Here is a 19465-nt window from a genome sequence, read left to right as displayed (position 1 = left end):
TGGCCTATCAGACTATTATGGTTAAATGATGAAAGATGAGACTCCCAAGAACACGAGCTCTGTTTTGCTCTACAACCCACACAAGTGTATTGAGACTCGTCTGAAGTCAGTACGGCCCGATCTGCCAACTTCCGTCTGTAGCATCCAAACAGTTTGGGAGACACACAAATATGACTCCCTTGTGGAAAGATGAGACTCTCACAAACACGTACATTTTGCTCTAGGACACACACAGTTGGAGAGTATCAGGTTGTGTTTCTGAATTCAGAGTTTAGTTATCCTTCTCCTCTTCAGCTCAACTCTGACTGTGTGTTTTTCGAGTTTCACTAAACCTGCTCACATTTCTCTTTCGTCTGCTGAATATGTCCCTCACTCTCCCTGATGCTTATCTTCTACTGTGTGTTTTCTCTCTCCTCTTTCTCGTTCTCTATTATTTCATCCCCTTTATTCTTATGGTTTCCCCGCTCTCTCTCTCTCTCTCCTCTCTCTCTCTCTCTCTCTCTCTCTCTCTCTCTCTCTCTCTCTCTCTCTGTCTCTCTCTCTCTCTGTCTCTCGTCTCTCTCTGTCTCTCGTCTCTCTCTCTCTCTCTCTCTCTCTCTCTCTCTCTCTCTCTCTCTCTGTCTCTCTCTCTCTCTCTCTCTGTCTCTCTCTCTCTCTCTCTCTCCTTGTCTCTCTCTCTCTCTGTCTCTCTCTCACTCTCGGTCTCTCTCTCTGTCTCTCTCTCTCCTTGTCTCTCTCTCTCTCTCTGTCTCTCTCTCTGTCTCTCTCTCACTGTCTCTCTCTCTGTCTCTCTCACTCTCTCTCACTGTCTCTCTCGTGCTGTCTCTCTCTCTCTCTCTCTCTCTCTCTCTCTCTCTCTCTCCCTCTGTCTCTCTCTCTCTCTCTCGCTCTGTCTCGCTGTCTCTCTCTCTTTCTCTCTCGCTCTCTCTCTCTCTCTCTCTCTCTCTCTCTCTCTCTCTGTCTCTCTCTCTCTGTCTCTTTCTCTCTCTGTCTCTCGCTCTGTCTCTCTCTCTCTCTCTCTCTCTCTCTCTCTCTCTCTCTCTCTGTCTCTCTCTCTCTCTCTCTCTCTCTCTCTCTCTCTCTCTGTCTCTCTCTCTCTCTCTCTCTCTCTCTCTCTCTGTCTCTCTCTCTCTCTCTCTGTCTCTCTCTCTGTCTCTCTCTCTCTCCTTCTCTCTCTCCTTGTCTCTCTCTCTCTCTGTCTCTCTCTCACTCTCGGTCTCTCTCTCTGTCTCTCTCTCTCCTTGTCTCTCTCTCTCTCTCTGTCTCTCTCTCTGTCTCTCTCTCACTGTCTCTCTCACTCTCTCTCACTGTCTCTCTCGTGCTGTCTCTCTCTCTCTCTCTCTCTCTCTCTCTTTCTCTCTCGCTCTCTCTCTCTCTCTCTCTCGCTCTCTCTTATTTCGTCCCCTTTTTTCCCCTCTCTCCTCTCTCCCCTGTTTCTCTCCGTTCCTGGTGATCCCAGGGTTTTGGGTTTGTAACATTTGAAACGAGTGCAGATGCGGACCGTGCACGTGAGAAACTAAATGGTACAATCGTAGAGGGACGCAAAATAGAGGTGCCTTCTTTCCCTCTTCTCTACTCATCCCTTCCTCCCTACCCCGTTCTCTCTTTCCCTCTGCCTGGCGATGCCTGCCTGCCATCCCCCTCTCTTCTCCTCCTCCACCATCCCTCTCTCCCTCTGCCTGGTGCACCTTGATCGCTGCATGCTGAATGCTGAACTCTGAGCCGTAAGTGTGTGTGAGTGTGTGTGTGCGAGTGCATGTGTTTATATATCTCCTCTGCATGTGTGTGTGTGTGTGTGTGTGTGTGTGTGTGTGTGTGTGTGTGTGTGTGTGTGTGTGTGTGTGTGTGTGTGTGTGTGTGTGTGTGTGTTTAGGGGCATGTGTATCAGTTCAGATCAGAGTGTGTTTGATTCTTAAGGAGCAGAACAGAACACTCAGGTCAAGGTTTGATCCCGACAGACTTCAGCTTGATGTATGTGCCAGTTTGAAGTCCTCACTCGTGCTTTTCTAAATACATATATACACTCGCTCTTTCCGTCTCTGAATCACTTCTGTGTCCTGCCCGCAAATACATGTTTAAATTAACTCAATCGCTGGGTATTAAAGTGCTGCCAACGTTGCTTTAAATCCCACTTGTTTATCCAAAACACCCCCGCTTGTATCAGACATTCCAGGGCGAAAACATATAGATGTATTTTCCATCTCTCTCAGGGTGTTTTCGCCATGTCTGTCGTTCCTCCGCCCCCATTAAAGGGAAACCTAGTCAGTTACACAACCGAAAAGTGTCTTCCGCATTTAACCAAACCCTCTGAATCAGAGAGGTGCAGGAGTCATTTAACCAAACCCCTCTGAATCAGAGAGGTGCAGGAGTCATTTAACCAAACCCCTCTGAATCAGAGAGGTACAGGAGTCATTTAACCAAACCCCTCTGAATCAGAGAGGTGCAGGAGTCATTTAACCAAACCCCTCTGAATCAGAGAGGTGCAGGAGTCATTTAACCAAACCCCTCTGAATCAGAGAGGTACAGGAGTCATTTAACCAAACCCCTCTGAATCAGAGAGGTACAGGAGTCATTTAACCAAACCCCTCTGAATCAGAGAGGTGCAGGAGTCATTTAACCAAACCCCTCTGAATCAGAGAGGTACAGGAGTCATTTAACCAAACCCCTCTGAATCAGAGAGGTGCTGGAGTCATTTAACCAAACCCCTCTGAATCAGAGAGGTACAGGAGTCATTTAACCAAACGCCTCTGAATCAGAGAGGTGCAAGAGTCATTTAACCAAACCCCTCTGAATCAAAGAAGTGCAGGAGTCATTTAACCCAACCCCTCTGAATCAGAGAGGTGCAGGAGTCATTTAACCAAACCCCTCTGAATCAGAGAGGTACAGGAGTCATTTAACCAAACCCCTCTGAATCAGAGAGGTACAGGAGTCATTTAACCAAACCCCTCTGAATCAGAGAGGTGCAGGAGTCATTTAACCAAACCCCTCTGAATCAGAGAGGTGCAGGAGTCATTTAACCAAACCCCTCTGAATCAGAGAGGTGCAATAGTCATTTAACCAAACCCCTCTGAATCAGAGAGGTGCAGGAGTCATTTAACCAAACCCCTCTGAATCAGAGAGTTGCAGGAGTCATTTAACCAAACCACTCTGAATCAGAGAGGTGCAATAGTCATTTAACCAAACCCCTCTGAATCAGAGAGGTGCAGGAGTCATTTAACCAAACCCCTCTGAATCAGAGAGTTGCAGGAGTCATTTAACCAAACCACTCTGAATCAGAGAGGTGCAGGAGTCATTTAACCAAACCCCTCTGAATCAGAGAGGTGCAGGAGTCATTTAACCAAACCCCTCTGAATCAGAGAGGTACAGGAGTCATTTAACCAAACCCCTCTGAATCAGAGAGGTGCAGGAGTCATTTACCAAACCCCTCTGAATCAGAGAGTTGCAGGAGTCATTTAACCAAACCACTCTGAATCAGAGAGGTGCAGGAGTCATTTAACCAAACCCCTCTGAATCAGAGAGGTGCAGGAGTCATTTAACCAAACCCCTCTGAATCAGAGAGGTGCAGGAGTCATTTAACCAAACCCCTCTGAATCAGAGAGGTACAGGAGTCATTTAACCAAACCCCTCTGAATCAGAGAGGTGCAGGAGTCATTTAACCAAACCCCTCTGAATCAGAGAGGTACAGGAGTCATTTAACCAAACCCCTCTGAATCAGAGAGGTACAGGAGTCATTTAACCAAACCCCTCTGAATCAGAGAGGTGCAGGAGTCATTTAACCAAACCCCTCTGAATCAGAGAGGTGCAGGAGTCATTTAACCAAACCCCTCTGAATCAGAGAGGTGCAGGAGTCATTTGACCAAACCCCTCTGAATCAGAGAGGTGCAGGAGTCATTTAACCAAACCCCTCTGAATCAGAGAGGTGCAGGAGTCATTTAACCAAACCCCTCTGAATCAGAGAGGTGCAGGAGTCATTTAACCAAACCCCTCTGAATCAGAGAGGTGCAGGAGTCATTTAACCAAACCCCTCTGAATCAGAGAGGTGCAAGAGTCATTTAACCCAACCCCTCTGAATCAGAGAGGTGCAAGAGTCATTTAACCAAACCCCTCTGAATCAGAGAGTTGCCCAGGGCTGCCTTAATCAACGTCCACATCATCAGCACCCGGTGAGCAGTTGTTCTGTATCAACTGATTTGATCAAGGGCAGAACAGCAAATGTTTTCCCACCTTGCTGGCCCTGGGATTCAAACCAGAAACGTTTCAGTTATTGGCCCAACAGTCTTAACCACTAGGCTACCTGCCACCCCTATTGTTAAGGTAATATACAGTTGAAGTCAGAAGGTTACATACACCTTACTCAAATACATTTAAACTCAGTTTTTAACAATTACAGGCATTTAATCCTACAAAAAATTCCCTGTCTTAGGTCAGTTAGGACCACCACTTTATTTTAAGAATGTGAAATATCAGAATAATAGTAGAGATAATTAATTATTTCAGCTTTTATTTCTTTTATCACATTCCCAGTGGGTCAGAAGTTTAAATACATTCAATTAGTATTTGGTAGCATTGCCTTTCAATTGTTTAACTTGGGTCAAACGTTTTAGGTAGCCTTCCACAAACTTCCTGACTGATGTCTTGAGATGTTGCTTCAATATATCCACATAATTTTCATTCCTCATGTTGCCATCTATTTTGTGAAGTCACCAGTCCCTCCTAAGCACCCCCACAACATGATGCTGCCACCCCCGTGCTTCACGGTTGGGATGGTGTTTTTCTGCTTGCAGGTCTCCCCCTTTTTCCTCCAAACTTAACGATGGTCATTATGGCCAAACAGTTATATTTTTGTTTCATCAGACCAGAGAACATTTCTCCAAAAAGTACGATCTTTGTCCCCATGTGCAGTTGCAAACCATAGTCTGGCTTTTCTATGGCAGTTTTTGAGCAGTGGCTTCTTCCTTGCTGAGCGGCCTTTCAGGTTATGTCGATATAGGACTTGTTTTACTGTGGATATAGATACTTTTGTACCTGTTTCTTCCAGCATCTTCACAAGGTCCTTTGCTGTTGTTTTGGGATTGATTTGCACTTTTCACACCAAAGTACGTTCATCTCTAGGAGACAGAACACATCTCCTTCCTGAGCGGTATGATGGCTGCATGGTCCCATGGTGTTTATACTTGCATCCTATTGATTGAACAGATGAACGTGGTACCTTCAGGCGTTTGGAAATTGCTCCCAAGGATGAACCAGACTTGTGGAGGTCTACAATTTTTTTTCTGAGGTCTTGGCTGATTTCTTTTGATTTTCCCGTGATGTCAAGCAAAGAGGCACTGAGTTTCAAGGTAGGCCTTGAAATACATCCACAGGTACACCTCCAATTGACTCAAATGATGTCAATTAGCCTATCATAAGCTTCTAAAGCCATGACAGCATTTTCTGGAATTTTCCAAGCTGTTTAAAGGCAAAGTCAACTTAGTGTATGTAAACTTCTGACCCACTGGAATTGTGATACAGTGAATTGTAAGTGAAATAATCTGTCTGTAAACAATTGTTGGAAAAATGACTTGTGTCATGCGCAAAGTAGATGTCCTAACCGACTTGCCAAAACTATAGTTTGTTAACAAGAAATTTGTGGAGTGGTTGAAAATCGAGTTTTAATGACTCCAACCTAAGTGTATGTAAACTTCTGACTTCAACTGTATGTAATATATAAAAATTACCTGGGCCCATACATCACATCAGACACAGGCTAGTGTAGCGTTAGCGTAGCCTCAAGGTATGACCTGCTGGTCTATTGGATATGAAAGCCATTAGCTCTAATTAGCGGCCAAGGGAAATGCTAACACGGTGGGTTAGGAAAACATACTAAACTCAACTCGACGCTGCCAGAGGCTGCTCGATATAGAGAGCTGTTTTTCACTCAGCAACCTCAGAGGGAGAGATAAAAAAAAAATAACTTGAACATTTCTGTTTAGAGTGAGAGGCCCTAAGCGATTGATAGAGATGTTTGTAGAAAATGGATGCTGGCTCATTAGGTTTACAAGAACAAGGTGGTTCCCTTCACCAAGAAGATTTGAACTTTGTTTTCTGTTCATCTGATGCTGGTGATATACAGTGCCTTCAGAACGTATTCACTCCTTGACTTTTTCCACATTTTGGTGCATTACAAGGTGGGATTAAAATTGATTTAAATGTCATTTTTTTTGTCAATGATCTACATAAAATACTCCAATGTCAAAGTGTTCAACCCCCAGAGTCAATACATGTTCGAATCCCCTTTGGCAGCGATTTTAGCTGTGAGTCTCTAAGAGCTTTGAACACCTGGATTGTACAATATTTGAACATTATTATTTTTTAAATTCTTCAAGCTCTGTCAAGTTGGTTGTTGGGCAGCTATTTACAAATCTTGCCATCGATTTTCAAGCTGGTTTAAGTCAAAACTGTAACTAGGCCACTCAGAAATATTCAATGTTGTCTTGAGGTTATTGTCCTGCTGAAACTGGAATTCATCTCCCAGTGTCTGTTAGAAAGCAGACTGAACCAGGTTTCCTATAGGATTTTGCTTGTGCTCAGCTCTATTCCGTTTCTTTTTATCCTAAAAAACCTTGATAGTCCTTGCCGATGACAAGCATACCCAAACATGATGCAGCCACCACCATGCTTGAAAATATGAAGAGTGGTACTGTTCTGTTGGATTTTCCCCAAACACAACGTGTTGTATTCTGGACATTAGGTCTGGTTTTTCTATAAATACATTTCTTTGCCACATTTTATGCAGTTTTACTTTAGTGCCTTATTACAAACAGGATGCATGTTTTGGAATATTTGTATTCATTTAGGTTAGTATTGTGGAGTAACTACAATGCTGTTGATCCATCCTCAGTTTTCTCCTATCACAGCCATTAAACTCTGTAACTGTTGTAAAGGCATCATTGGCCTCATGGTGAAATCCCTGAGCGGTTCCCTTCCTCTCCGGCAAACTGAGTTAGGAAGGACGCCTTTATCTTTGTAGTGACTGGGTTTATTGATACACCATCCAAAGTGTAATTAATAACTTCACCATGCTCAAAGGGATATTCAATGTCTGCTTTTTATTTTATTTTACCCATCTACCAATAGGTGCCCTTCTTTGCGAGGCAGTGGAAAATGTCCCTGGTCTTGTGTTTGAATCTGTGTTTGAAATTCACTGCTCGACTAAGGGGCCTTACAGATAATTGTATCTGTGGGGTACAGAGATGAGGTAGTCGAAACATAATTCTACTTTGACATTATGAGATATTGTGTGTAGGTCAGTGACAAAGAATCTCAATATAATCCATTTTAAATTCAGGCTGTAACACAACAAAATGTGGTAAAAGCCAATGAGTGTGAAGGCACTGTATTTCTGAAGGCACTGTATTATTCTGTATTATATATTATTAGGTCTTGTTTTGCTATAACTATAGTATAACTATATTATAACTATATTATAACTATATTATAAGCCTGGCAAAAATGAAGCTCCAATATGCAGTTTAGCCTAACTGGCTGAGCTGACTGTAGTGTGTGTGTGTGTGTGTGTGTGTGTGTGTGTGTGTGTGTGTGTGTGTGTGTGTGTGTGTGTGTGTGTGTGTGTGTGTGTGGCGCACATGTCTGCATGTTCTCTCTAACTGTCTAAACTCTATATCTGAACACAGGTTAACAACGCAACAGCAAGAGTTATGACAAACAAAAAGGTGGCAAACCCATACACGAACGGTAAGAGCTCCCCTTATCCTCCTCCCTCCTCCTCTCCTTCTCTCTCTTTCATTCATCCTCTCTGGAGTGATCTCTCTGCTCTCATATCGTTCCCTCCTCTTTCTTCACCTCCTCCCTACTCCCTCCTCTTTCTTCACCTCCTCCCTACTCCCTCCTCTTCTTTCACCTCCTCTCTGCTCCGTCCTACCCACTTCTTCTTTTTGACCGACAGGACAGACAGACAGACAGACAGGACAGACAGACAGACAGACAGACAGACAGACAGACAGACAGACAGACAGACAGACAGACAGACAGACAGACAGACAGACAGACAGACAGACAGACAGACAGACAGACAGACAGACAGACAGACAGACAGACAGACAGATCAGTATATTTGCTCTACTAACTGATGAAAACAGATGGTGCAATATGTATTCAGTGACCCAGACTCTAACCCTATGATGACTGAACCATAAACCATAACCAGGGTCTTGACTGCAGCTACTCAGGTTATTTTCTATTTGCCTGGTTTTGGGTATTTTATTTTGGTTTTATTTGAATTCCTCAGTACATTCTTCATTTGAAATCATTTATTGAGGGTTTTTGGAAACTGCCTATTCCATATGGCCTTAACCATGGCTTTCCCCTGAGTTAGGAGATGATACAACCTAAGAAAAGAGGGTTCCTCAAGGGTTCTTCGGAAAGGGCAATGATTTTATGTGGAACCATAATGTCTCAAAGAACCCTTTGAATACTTCAATGGTTCTTTAAAGCTCACAAAAGGGTTCTTTCTTCTTTTAGTGATAGTTCAAATATAGGGGTGGCGGCTCATTAGAATACTTTATGGAGTGGTTTACGCACAGCTATTTTTGTGCAACCATGAATGAGAGTGTCCTTCCAGTTCATCTAATCTGTTGTGTTTTGGTTATAGCCAATGATGTGTCTTGCGAGAGACTCATACATGTCCTTGTATTAACTGAGAATGGTTGATTAAATTGGTTGATTAAGTCTTCTTTTTTTCCTCAGAGACCCCCAGCCATGGCAGGGCTAGCACACCTGATTCAACTTGTCAATTAACACAATAATAACACCTTTTGCAATTTTAACAAAACAATATGGATAATCACAATAAAAAAAACCTCTATGGTTCTTTCAAAGCATCTACAAATAACATTTGATTGAGGAACCATTCCACATAAAGAACAGCAGGGTTGGAAACGTAGCAGAACCCTTCTTCAATGCTACATAGACCCTTTAATTAATGGTTCTTTAAAGACCATTAGGAAAGGTATCTTTACAGCGCAGTGAAGCTTATATTGAAAACTGTATGAGCATGGTTCTTTATAGAACCTTCATAAAAAGGTTCCATATAGCCCCTTAAAAGGAACCCTTATTTGTCACTATATAGAGAAGTAGTATTTCGTTGTCTGTACAGGGACCATCTCTTAACATAATAAGTGTAAAGAGGGAAAGGGGAATTGGTTCGAACATAAGGAGCAAAGGGAGGAGATGGAGAAAGTGTTGAGAGGACGGTAGGAGAGGGTGGAGGGAAAGGGGGAGGAAAGTGAATTTGGTGGAGAGGAGAGTGAATGGATGAGTGGATGGAGCAAATAAAAAGCCAAGGGCTCATTCTGAAAGGGCTTTAGGGTTCGTCTCTGTCTCTCTCTCTGACACACATTCATGTTGATGGAAGAGAGAGATAAATCCAGAGAGAGAGAGACATGGAGAGGGAGAAGAGAGAGAGAGAAATGAAGAGAGAGAGAGGGGGAGAAGAGAGAGAGGGATAAATGGAGAGAGGGAGAAGAGAAAGAGAGATAAATGGAGAGAGAAGAGGCCAGTAATGAATTGGCCAGACATGTTAACACTCCTCTCTTCATCCCTCCATCCCTCCATCAGAGAAGGGTTAGAGCAGTGCAGACAGAATGAGACCTGACTCCCCTTCCGTCAGTGGACCACAACACCAACAAACCACCAAACTATCATACTACCACACAACTTCTCTCCTAGTTCACTATGCCTCTCCTCCCACCACTTCACCATGCTACACAGCCCTGGAAGAGGGGGTTTCCTCTACTCCTATCCCATCATCACGTCTCTAATTCCTATCCCATCATCAAGTTACTCTTCTCATCCCATCCTATCATCACGTCTCTCCTCGTATCTAATAATCATGACTCTACTCCTATCTGATCATCATGTCTCTCCTCCTATCCCATCAAAATATCTCTCCTCTCCTCCGATCCATTCATCATGTCTCTCCTCCAATCTCTCCTCTCCTCGTCTCTCATCATCACGTCTCTCCTCAACTCCTATCCAATCATCATGTCTCTCCTCTCCTCCAATCACATCATCATGTCTCTCCTCTCCTCCAATCACATCATCATGTCTCTCCTCTCCTCCTATCCCATCATCACATCACTCCTCCTAACCCATCATCATGTCTCAACCCCTATCCCATCATCATGTCTCTCCTCTCCTCCTATCCCATCATCATGCGTCTCCTCCTATCCCATCATCATGTCTCTCCTATCCTCGCATTCCATCATCATGACTTTCCTCCTATCCCATCATCATGTCTCTCCTCTCCTCCTATCCCATCATCATGTCTCTCCTCTCCTCCTATCCCATCATCATGTCTCTCCTCCTATCCCATCATCATGTCTCTCCTCCAATCTGATCATCATGTCTCTCCTCCTATTAAATCATCAAGTCTCTCCTCTCCTCCAATCCCATCATCATGTCTCTCCTCTCCTCCTATCCGATCATCATGTCTCTCCGTGTAACGTGCGTCGTATAGAGGGGACCAAGGCGCGGCATGTTGAGTGCTCATGATTATTCTTTTAATGAAAACTAAACACTTTTACAGAGAAACAAAAATGACAGCAAACAGTTCCGTCAGAAAGCAGACAACAAAACGGAAAACAACTACCCACAAACACAATAGAAAAAAACCCAACTTAAATATGATCTCCAATTAGAGGCAACGACGAGCAGCTGCCTCCAATTGGAGATCAACCCAAAAAAATACAACATAGACAAACTAGAACTTAAACATAGAAATAGAAAACATAGAAAACCACCCAAAACACCCCTTATCACGCCCTGACCTACTTTACTATAGAAAATAACATCTAACAAGGGTCAGGACGTGACACTCCTCTCCTCCTATCCCATCATCACGTCTCTCCTCTCCTCCTATCCCATCATCACGTCTCTCCTCTCCTCCAATCCCATCATCATTTCTCTCCTCCTGTCCCATCATCATGTCTCTCCTACAATCCAATCATCATGTCTCTCCTCCTATACCACCATCAAGTATCTCCTCTCCTCCTATCCCGTCATCATGTCTCTCCTCTCCTACAATCCCATCATCATGTCTCTCCTCTCCTCCTATCCCATCATCTTGTCTCTCCTCTCCTCCTATCCCATCATAATGTCTCTCCTCTTATCCCATCATCATGTCTCTCCTCTCCTACAATCCCATCATAATGTCTCTCCTCTCCTCCTATCCAATCATCATGTCTCTCCTCTTATCCCATCATCACGTCTCTCCTCCAATCCCATCATCATGTCTCTCCTCCTATCTCATCATTATATCTCTCCTCCTATCCCATCGTCATGTATCTCCTCCTATCCCATCATCTTGTCTCTCCTCTCCTCCTATCCCATTATCAAGTCTCTCCTCTCCTCCTATCACATCATGTCTCTCCTCTCCTCGTGTCCCCTCATCATGGGTCTCCTCCTATCCCATCATCAAGTCTCTCCTCTCCTCCTATCCCATCATCACGTCTCCCCTCTCCTCCAATTGAATCATCATGTCTCTCCTCCGATACCATCATCATGACTTTCCTCTCCTCCTATCCCCTCATCATGCCTCTCCTCTCCTCCTATCCCATCATCATGTCTCTCCTCCTATCCCATCATCATGTCTCTCCTCCTATCCCATCATCATGCCTCTCCTCTCCTCCTATCCCATCATCATGTCTCTCCTCCTATCCCATCATCATGTCTCTCCTTCTATCCCATCATCATGTCTCTCCTCCTATCTAATCACCATGTCTCTCCTCCTATCCCATCATCATGTCTCTCCTCTCCTCCAATCCCATCATCATGTCTCTCCTCCTATCACATCATCATGTCTCTACTCCTATCCCATCATCACGTCTCTCCTCTCCTCCAATCCCATCATCATGTCTCTCCTCTCCTCCAATCCCATCATCATGTCTCTCCTCCTATCCAATCACCATGTCTCTCCTCCTATCCAATCACCATGTCTCTCCTCCAATCCCATCATCATGTCTCTCCTCTCCTACAATCCCATCATCATGTCTCTCCTTCTAGCTCATCGTCATGTCTTTCCTTTCCTCCTATCCCATCATCACGTCTCTCCTCTCCTCCTATCCCATCATCATGTTTCTCCTTCTATCCCATCATCATGTTTTTCCTCTTATGCCATCATCATGTCTCTCCTCCTATCCCATCATCATGTCTCTCCTCTCCTCCTATCCCATCATCATGTCTCTCCTCTCCTCCAATCCCATCATCATGTCTCTCCTGTCCTCCTATCCCATCATCATGTCTCTCAACCTATCCCATTATCAAGTCTCTCTTCAGATCTCATCATCATGTCTCTCCACCAATCCATCATCATGTCTCTCCTCTCCTCTGCTCCTATAACATTCTCATGTCTCGCCTCCTATCCAAACATCATGCTTCTCCTCCTATCCCATCATCATTCTTCTCCTCCTATCCCATCATCATGTCTTTCCTTTCCTCCTATCCCATCATCATGTCTCTCCTCTCCTCCTATCATCATGTCTTTCCTCTCCTCCTGTCCCATCATCACGTCTCTCCTCTCCTCCTATCCCGTCATCACGTCTCTCCTCTCCTCCAATCCCGTCATCATGTCTCTCCTCCTATCCCATCATCATGTCTCTCCTCCTATCCCATCATCATGTCTCTCCTCCTATCTCATCATCATGTCCTCTCCTCCTATCTCATGATCATGTTTCTCCTCCTATCCCATCATCTTGTCTCTCCTCCTATCCCATCATGTCTTTCCTCTCCTCGTATCCCATCATCACGTCTCTCCTCTCCTCCTATCCCATCATCATGTCTCTCCTCCTATCCCATCATCACTTCTCGCTTCTCTTCCTATCCCATCATCATGTCTTTCCTCTCCTCCAATCCCATCATCATTTCTTTCCTCTCCTCCTATCCCATCATCATGTCTCTCCTCCTAACACACCATCATGTCTCTCCTCTTCTCCTGTCTCATCATCACGTCTCTCCTCTTCTCCTATCCCATCGTCATGTATCTCCTCTCCTCCTATCCCATCATCACGTCTCTCCTCTCCTCCTGTCTCATCATGACGTCTCTCCTCTACTCCTATCCCATCATCATGTCTCTCCTCTCCTCCTATCCCATCATCATGTCTCTCCTCCTATCTCACCATCATGTTTCTCCTCTTGTCCTGTCTCATCATCATGTCTTTCCTCTCCTCCTATCCCATCATCATGTTGCTCCTCTCCTACTTTCCCATCATGTCTCTCCTCCTATCCCATCATCACGTCTCTCCGCCTATCTCATCATCACGTCTCTCCTCTCCTCTTAACCCATCATCATGTCTCTCCTCTCCTCCTATAACATCATCATGTCTCTCCTCCAATCTCATCATCATGTCTCTCCTCCTATCCCATCATCATGTCTCTCCTCTCCTCCTATAACATCATCATGTCTCTCCTCCAATCTCATCATCATGTCTCTCCTCCTATCCCATCATCATGTCTCTCCTCTCCTCCTATAACATCATCATGTCTCTCCTCCAATCTCATCATCATGTCTCTCTTCCTATCCCATCATCATGTCTCTCCTCTCCTCCTATCCCATCATCATGTCTCTCCTCCTATCCCAACACCATGTCTTTCCTCTACTCCAATCCATAATCATGTCTCTCCTCTCCTCCTATCCCATCATCACATCTCTCCTCTCCTCCTATCCCATCATCACATCTCTCCTCTCCTCCTATCCCATCATCATGTCTCTCCTCCTATCTCACCATCATGTTTCTCCTCTTCTCCTGTCTCATCATCATGTCTCTCCTCTCCTCCATTCCCATCATCATTACCCGCCTCCTATCCAATCATCATGTCGCTCCTCTCCTCCTTTCCCATCATAATTTCTCTCCTCCTATCCCATCATCATGTCTCTCCTCCTATCTCATCATCACGTCCCTCCTCTCCTCCTATCCCATCATCATGTCTCTCCTCCTATCCCATCATTATGTCTCTACTCCTATGTCACCATCATGTCTCTCCTCTTCTCCTGTCTCATAATCATGTCTCTCCTCTCCTCCTATCCCATCATCATTCTTCTCCTCCTATCCCATCATCATGTCTCTCCTCCTATAACATTGTCATGTCTCTCCTCCTATCCCATCATCATGTCTCTCCTCCTATAACATTGTCATGTCTCTCCTCCTATCTCATCATCATGTCTCTCCTCCTATGCCATCATCATGTCTCTCCTCCAATCTCATCATGTCTCTCCTCTCCTCCTATCCCATCATCATGTCTCTCCTCCTATAACATTGTCATGTCTCTCCTCCTATTCCATCATCATGTCTCTCCTCCTAGCTCATCATCATGTCTCTCCTCCTATCCCATCATCAAATCTCTCCTCTCTTCCTATCCCATCATCATGTCTTTCCTCTCCTCCTATCCCATCATCATTACTTTCCTCTCTTCCTATCCCATCATCAAGTCAATCCTCTCCTCCTATCCCATCATCATGTTTCTCCTCCTATCCCATCATCATGACTCTCCTCTGCTCCTATCCCGTCATCACGTCTCTCCTCTCCTCCAATCCCATCATCATGTCTCTCCTCCTATCCCATCATCATGTTTCTCCTCCTATCCCATCATCATGTCTTCCCTTTCCTCCTATCCCATAATCATGTCTCTCCTCTCCTCCTATCATCATGTCTTTCCTCTCCTCCTATCCCATCATCACGTCTATCCTCTCCTCCTATCCCGTCGTCACGTCTCTCCTCTCCTCCAATCCCATCATCATGCCTCTACTCCTATCCCATCATCATGTTTCTCCTTCTATCCCATCATCATGTCTTTCCTCTTATGCCATCATCATGTCTCTCCTCTCCTCCTATCCCATCATCATGTCTCTACTCCTATCCCATCATCATGTCTCTCCTGTCCTCCAATCCCTTCATCATGTCTCTCAACCTATCCCATCATCATGTCTCTCTTCAGATCTCATCATCATGTCTCTCCACCAATCCATCATCATGTCTCTCCTCTCCTCTCCTCCTATAACATTGTCATGTCTCGCCTCCTATCCCAACATCATGCTTCTCCTCCTATCCCATCATCATGTCTTTCCTTTCCTCCTATCCCATCATCATGTCTCTCCTCTCCTCCTATCCCGTCATCTCGTCTCTCCTCTCCTCCAATCCCGTCATCATGTCTCTCCTTCTATCCCATCATCATGTTTCTCCTCTCCTCCAATCCCATCATCACGTCTCTCCTCTCCTCCAATCCCATCATCATGTCTCTCCTTCTATCCCATCATCATGTTTTTCCTCTTATGCCATCATCATGTCTCTCCTCCTATCCCATCATCATGTCTCTCCTCTCCTCCTATCCCATCATCATGTCTCTCCTCTCCTCCAATCCCATCATCATGTCTCTCCTGTCCTCCTATCCCATCATCATGTCTCTCAACCTATCCCATCATCATGTCTCTCTTCAGATCTCATCATCATGACTCTCCACCAATCCATCATCATGTCTCTCCTCTCCTCTCCTCCTATAACATTCTCATGCCTCGCCTCCTATCCAAACATCATGCTTCTCCTCCTATCCCATCATCATTCTTCTCCTCCTATCCCATCATCATGTCTTTCCTTTCCTCCTATCCCATCATCATGTCTCTCCTCTCCTCCTATCATCATGTCTTTCCTCTCCTCCTGTCCCATCATCACGTCTCTCCTCTCCTCCTATCCCGTCATCACGTCTCTCCTCTCCTCCAATCCCGTCATCATGTCTCTCCTCCTATCCCATCATCATGTCTCTACTCCTTTCCCATCATAATGTCTCTCCTCTCCTCCTATAACATTGTCATGTCTCTCCTCCTATCCCATCATCATGTCTTTCCTCTCCTCCTATCCCATCATCATGTCTCTCCTCCTATCTCATCATCATGTCTCTCCTCCTATCTCATCATCATGTTTCTCCTCCTATCCCATCATCATGTCTCTCCTTCTATCCCATCATCATGTCTTTCCTCTCCTCCAATCCCATCATCATTTCTTTCCTCTCCTCCTATCCCATCATCATGTCTCTCCTCCTAACACACTATCATGTCTCTCCTCTTCTCCTGTCTCATCATCACGTCTCTCCTCTCCTCCTATCCCATCGTCATGTATCTCCTCTCCTCCTATCCCATCATCACGTCTCTCCTCTCCTCCTGTCTCATCATGACGTCTCTCCTCTACTCCTATCCCATCATCACGTCTCTCCTCTCCTCCTATCCCATCATCATGTCTCTCCTCCTATCTCACCATCATGTCTCTCCTCTTCTCCTGTCTCATCATCATGTCTCTCCTCCTATCCCATCATCATGTCTCTCCTCCTATCTCACCATCATGTCTCTCCTCTTCTCCTGTCTCATAATCATGTCTCTCCTCTCCTCCTATCCCATCATCATGTCTCTCCTCTCCTCCTATAACATCATCATGTCTCTCCTCCAATCTCATCATCATGTCTCTCCTCCTATCCCATCATCATGTCTCTCCTCCTATCCCAACATCATGTCTTTCCTCTACTCCTATCCCATCATCACATCTCTCCTCTCCTCCTATCCCATCATCATGTCTTTCCTCCTATCTCACCATCATGTTTCTCCTCTTCTCCTGTCTCATCATCATGTCTCTCCTCTCCTCCATTCCCATCATCATTACCCGCCTCCTATCCCATCATCATGTCTCTCCTCCTATCTCACCATCATGTTTCTCCTCTTCTCCTGTCTCATCATCATGTCTCTCCTCTCCTCCATTCCCATCATCATTACCCGCCTCCTATCCCATCATCATGTCGCTCCTCTCCTCCTTTCCCATCATAATTTCTCTCCTCCTATCCCATCATCATGTCTCTCCTCCTATCTCATCATCACGTCTCTCCTCTCCTCCTATCCCATCATCATGTCTCTCCTCCTATCCCATCATCATGTCTCTACTCCTATGTCACCATCATGTCTCTCCTCTTCTCCTGTCTCATAATCATGTCTCTCCTCTCCTCCTATCCCATCATCATTCTTCTCCTCCTATCCCATCATCATGTCTCTCCTCCTATAACATTGTCATGTCTCTCCTCCTATCCCATCATCATGTCTCTCCTCCTATAACATTGTCATGTCTCTCCTCCTATGCCATCATCATGTCTCTCCTCCAATCTCATCATGTCTCTCCTCTCCTCCTATCCCATCATCATGTCTCTCCTCCTATAACATTGTCATGTCTCTCCTCCTATTCCATCATCATGTCTCTCCTCCGAGCTCATCATCATGTCTCTACTCCTATCCCATAATCAAATCTCTCCTCTCCTCCTACCCATCATGTCTTTCCTCTCCTCCTATCCCATCATCACGTCTCTCCTCTCTTCCTATCCCATCATCATGTCTTTCCTCTCCTCCTATCCCATCATCATTACTTTCCTCTCTTCCTATCCCATCATCAAGTCAATCCTCTCCTCCTATCCCATCATCATGTTTCTCCTCCTATCCCATCATCATGTCTTCCCTTTCCTCCTATCCCATAATCATGTCTCTCCTCTCCTCCTATCATCATGTCTTTCCTCTCCTCCTATCCCATCATCACGTCTATCCTCTCCTCCTATCCCGTCGTCACGTCTCTCCTCTCCTCCAATCCCATCATCATGCCTCTACTCCTATCCCGTCGTCACGTCTCTCCTCTCCTCTTATGCCATCATCATGTCTCTCCTCCTATCCCATCATCATGTCTCTCCTCTCCTCCTATCCCATCATCATGTCTCTCCTCTCCTCCAATCCCATCATCATGTCTCTCCTGTCCTCCTATCCCATCATCATGTCTCTCAACCTATCCCATCATCATGTCTCTCTTCAGATCTCATCATCATGACTCTCCACCAATCCATTCATCATGTCTCTCCTCTCCTCTCCTCCTATAACATTCTCATGCCTCGCCTCCTATCCAAACATCATGCTTCTCCTCCTATCCCATCATCATTCTTCTCCTCCTATCCCATCATCATGTCTTTCCTTTCCTCCTATCCCATCATCATGTCTCTCCTCTCCTCCTATCATCATGTCTTTCCTCTCCTCCTGTCCCATCATCACGTCTCTCCTCTCCTCCTATCCCGTCATCACGTCTCTCCTCTCCTCCAATCCCGTCATCATGTCTCTCCTCCTATCCCATCATCATGTCTCTACTCCTTTCCCATCATAATGTCTCTCCTCTCCTCCTATAACATTGTCATGTCTCTCCTCCTATCCCATCATCATGTCTTTCCTCTCCTCCTATCCCATCATCATGTCTCTCCTCCTATCTCATCATCATGTCTCTCCTCCTATCTCATCATCATGTTTCTCCTCCTATCCCATCATCATGTCTCTCCTTCTATCCCATCATCATGTCTTTCCTCTCCTCCAATCCCATCATCATTTCTTTCCTCTCCTCCTATCCCATCATCATGTCTCTCCTCCTAACACACTATCATGTCTCTCCTCTTCTCCTGTCTCATCATCACGTCTCTCCTCTCCTCCTATCCCATCGTCATGTATCTCCTCTCCTCCTATCCCATCATCACGTCTCTCCTCTCCTCCTGTCTCATCATGACGTCTCTCCTCTACTCCTATCCCATCATCACGTCTCTCCTCTCCTCCTATCCCATCATCATGTCTCTCCTCCTATCTCACCATCATGTCTCTCCTCTTCTCCTGTCTCATAATCATGTCTCTCCTCTCCTCCTATCCCATCATCATGTCTCTCCTCTCCTCCTATAACATCATCATGTCTCTCCTCCAATCTCATCATCATGTCTCTCCTCCTATCCCATCATCATGTCTCTCCTCCTATCCCAACATCATGTCTTTCCTCTACTCCTATCCCATCATCACATCTCTCCTCTCCTCCTATCCCATCATCATGTCTTTCCTCCTATCTCACCATCATGTTTCTCCTCTTCTCCTGTCTCATCATCATGTCTCTCCTCTCCTCCATTCCCATCATCATTACCCGCCTCCTATCCCATCATCATGTCTCTCCTCCTATCTCACCATCATGTTTCTCCTCTTCTCCTGTCTCATCATCATGTCTCTCCTCTCCTCCATTCCCATCATCATTACCCGCCTCCTATCCCATCATCATGTCGCTCCTCTCCTCCTTTCCCATCATAATTTCTCTCCTCCTATCCCATCATCATGTCTCTCCTCCTATCTCATCATCACGTCTCTCCTCTCCTCCTATCCCATCATCATGTCTCTCCTCCTATCCCATCATCATGTCTCTACTCCTATGTCACCATCATGTCTCTCCTCTTCTCCTGTCTCATAATCATGTCTCTCCTCTCCTCCTATCCCATCATCATTCTTCTCCTCCTATCCCATCATCATGTCTCTCCTCCTATAACATTGTCATGTCTCTCCTCCTATCCCATCATCATGTCTCTCCTCCTATAACATTGTCATGTC

General features: G+C 45.2%; 1 pseudogene across 1 annotated transcript in view; it reads left to right on the top strand.

The window, feature by feature from the left end:
- Positions 1–19465, top strand: part of LOC106589866 (RNA binding protein fox-1 homolog 3-like) — a 919181-nt pseudogene that overhangs the window by 841745 nt on the left and 57971 nt on the right. The window contains exons 9-10 of the transcript XR_014383051.1: positions 1460–1552; positions 7674–7734. The product of XR_014383051.1 is annotated as an RNA binding protein fox-1 homolog 3-like (transcript). The remainder of the gene's footprint in view (positions 1–1459; positions 1553–7673; positions 7735–19465) is intronic.

This window comes from Salmo salar, chromosome 28, assembly GCF_965601325.2.
Source record: "Salmo salar chromosome 28, fSalSal1, whole genome shotgun sequence".
Lineage (NCBI taxonomy): Eukaryota > Metazoa > Chordata > Actinopteri > Salmoniformes > Salmonidae > Salmo > Salmo salar.
The sequence above is the reverse complement of the archived record's forward strand: the minus strand, read 5'-3'. Positions and strand labels throughout refer to the sequence as shown.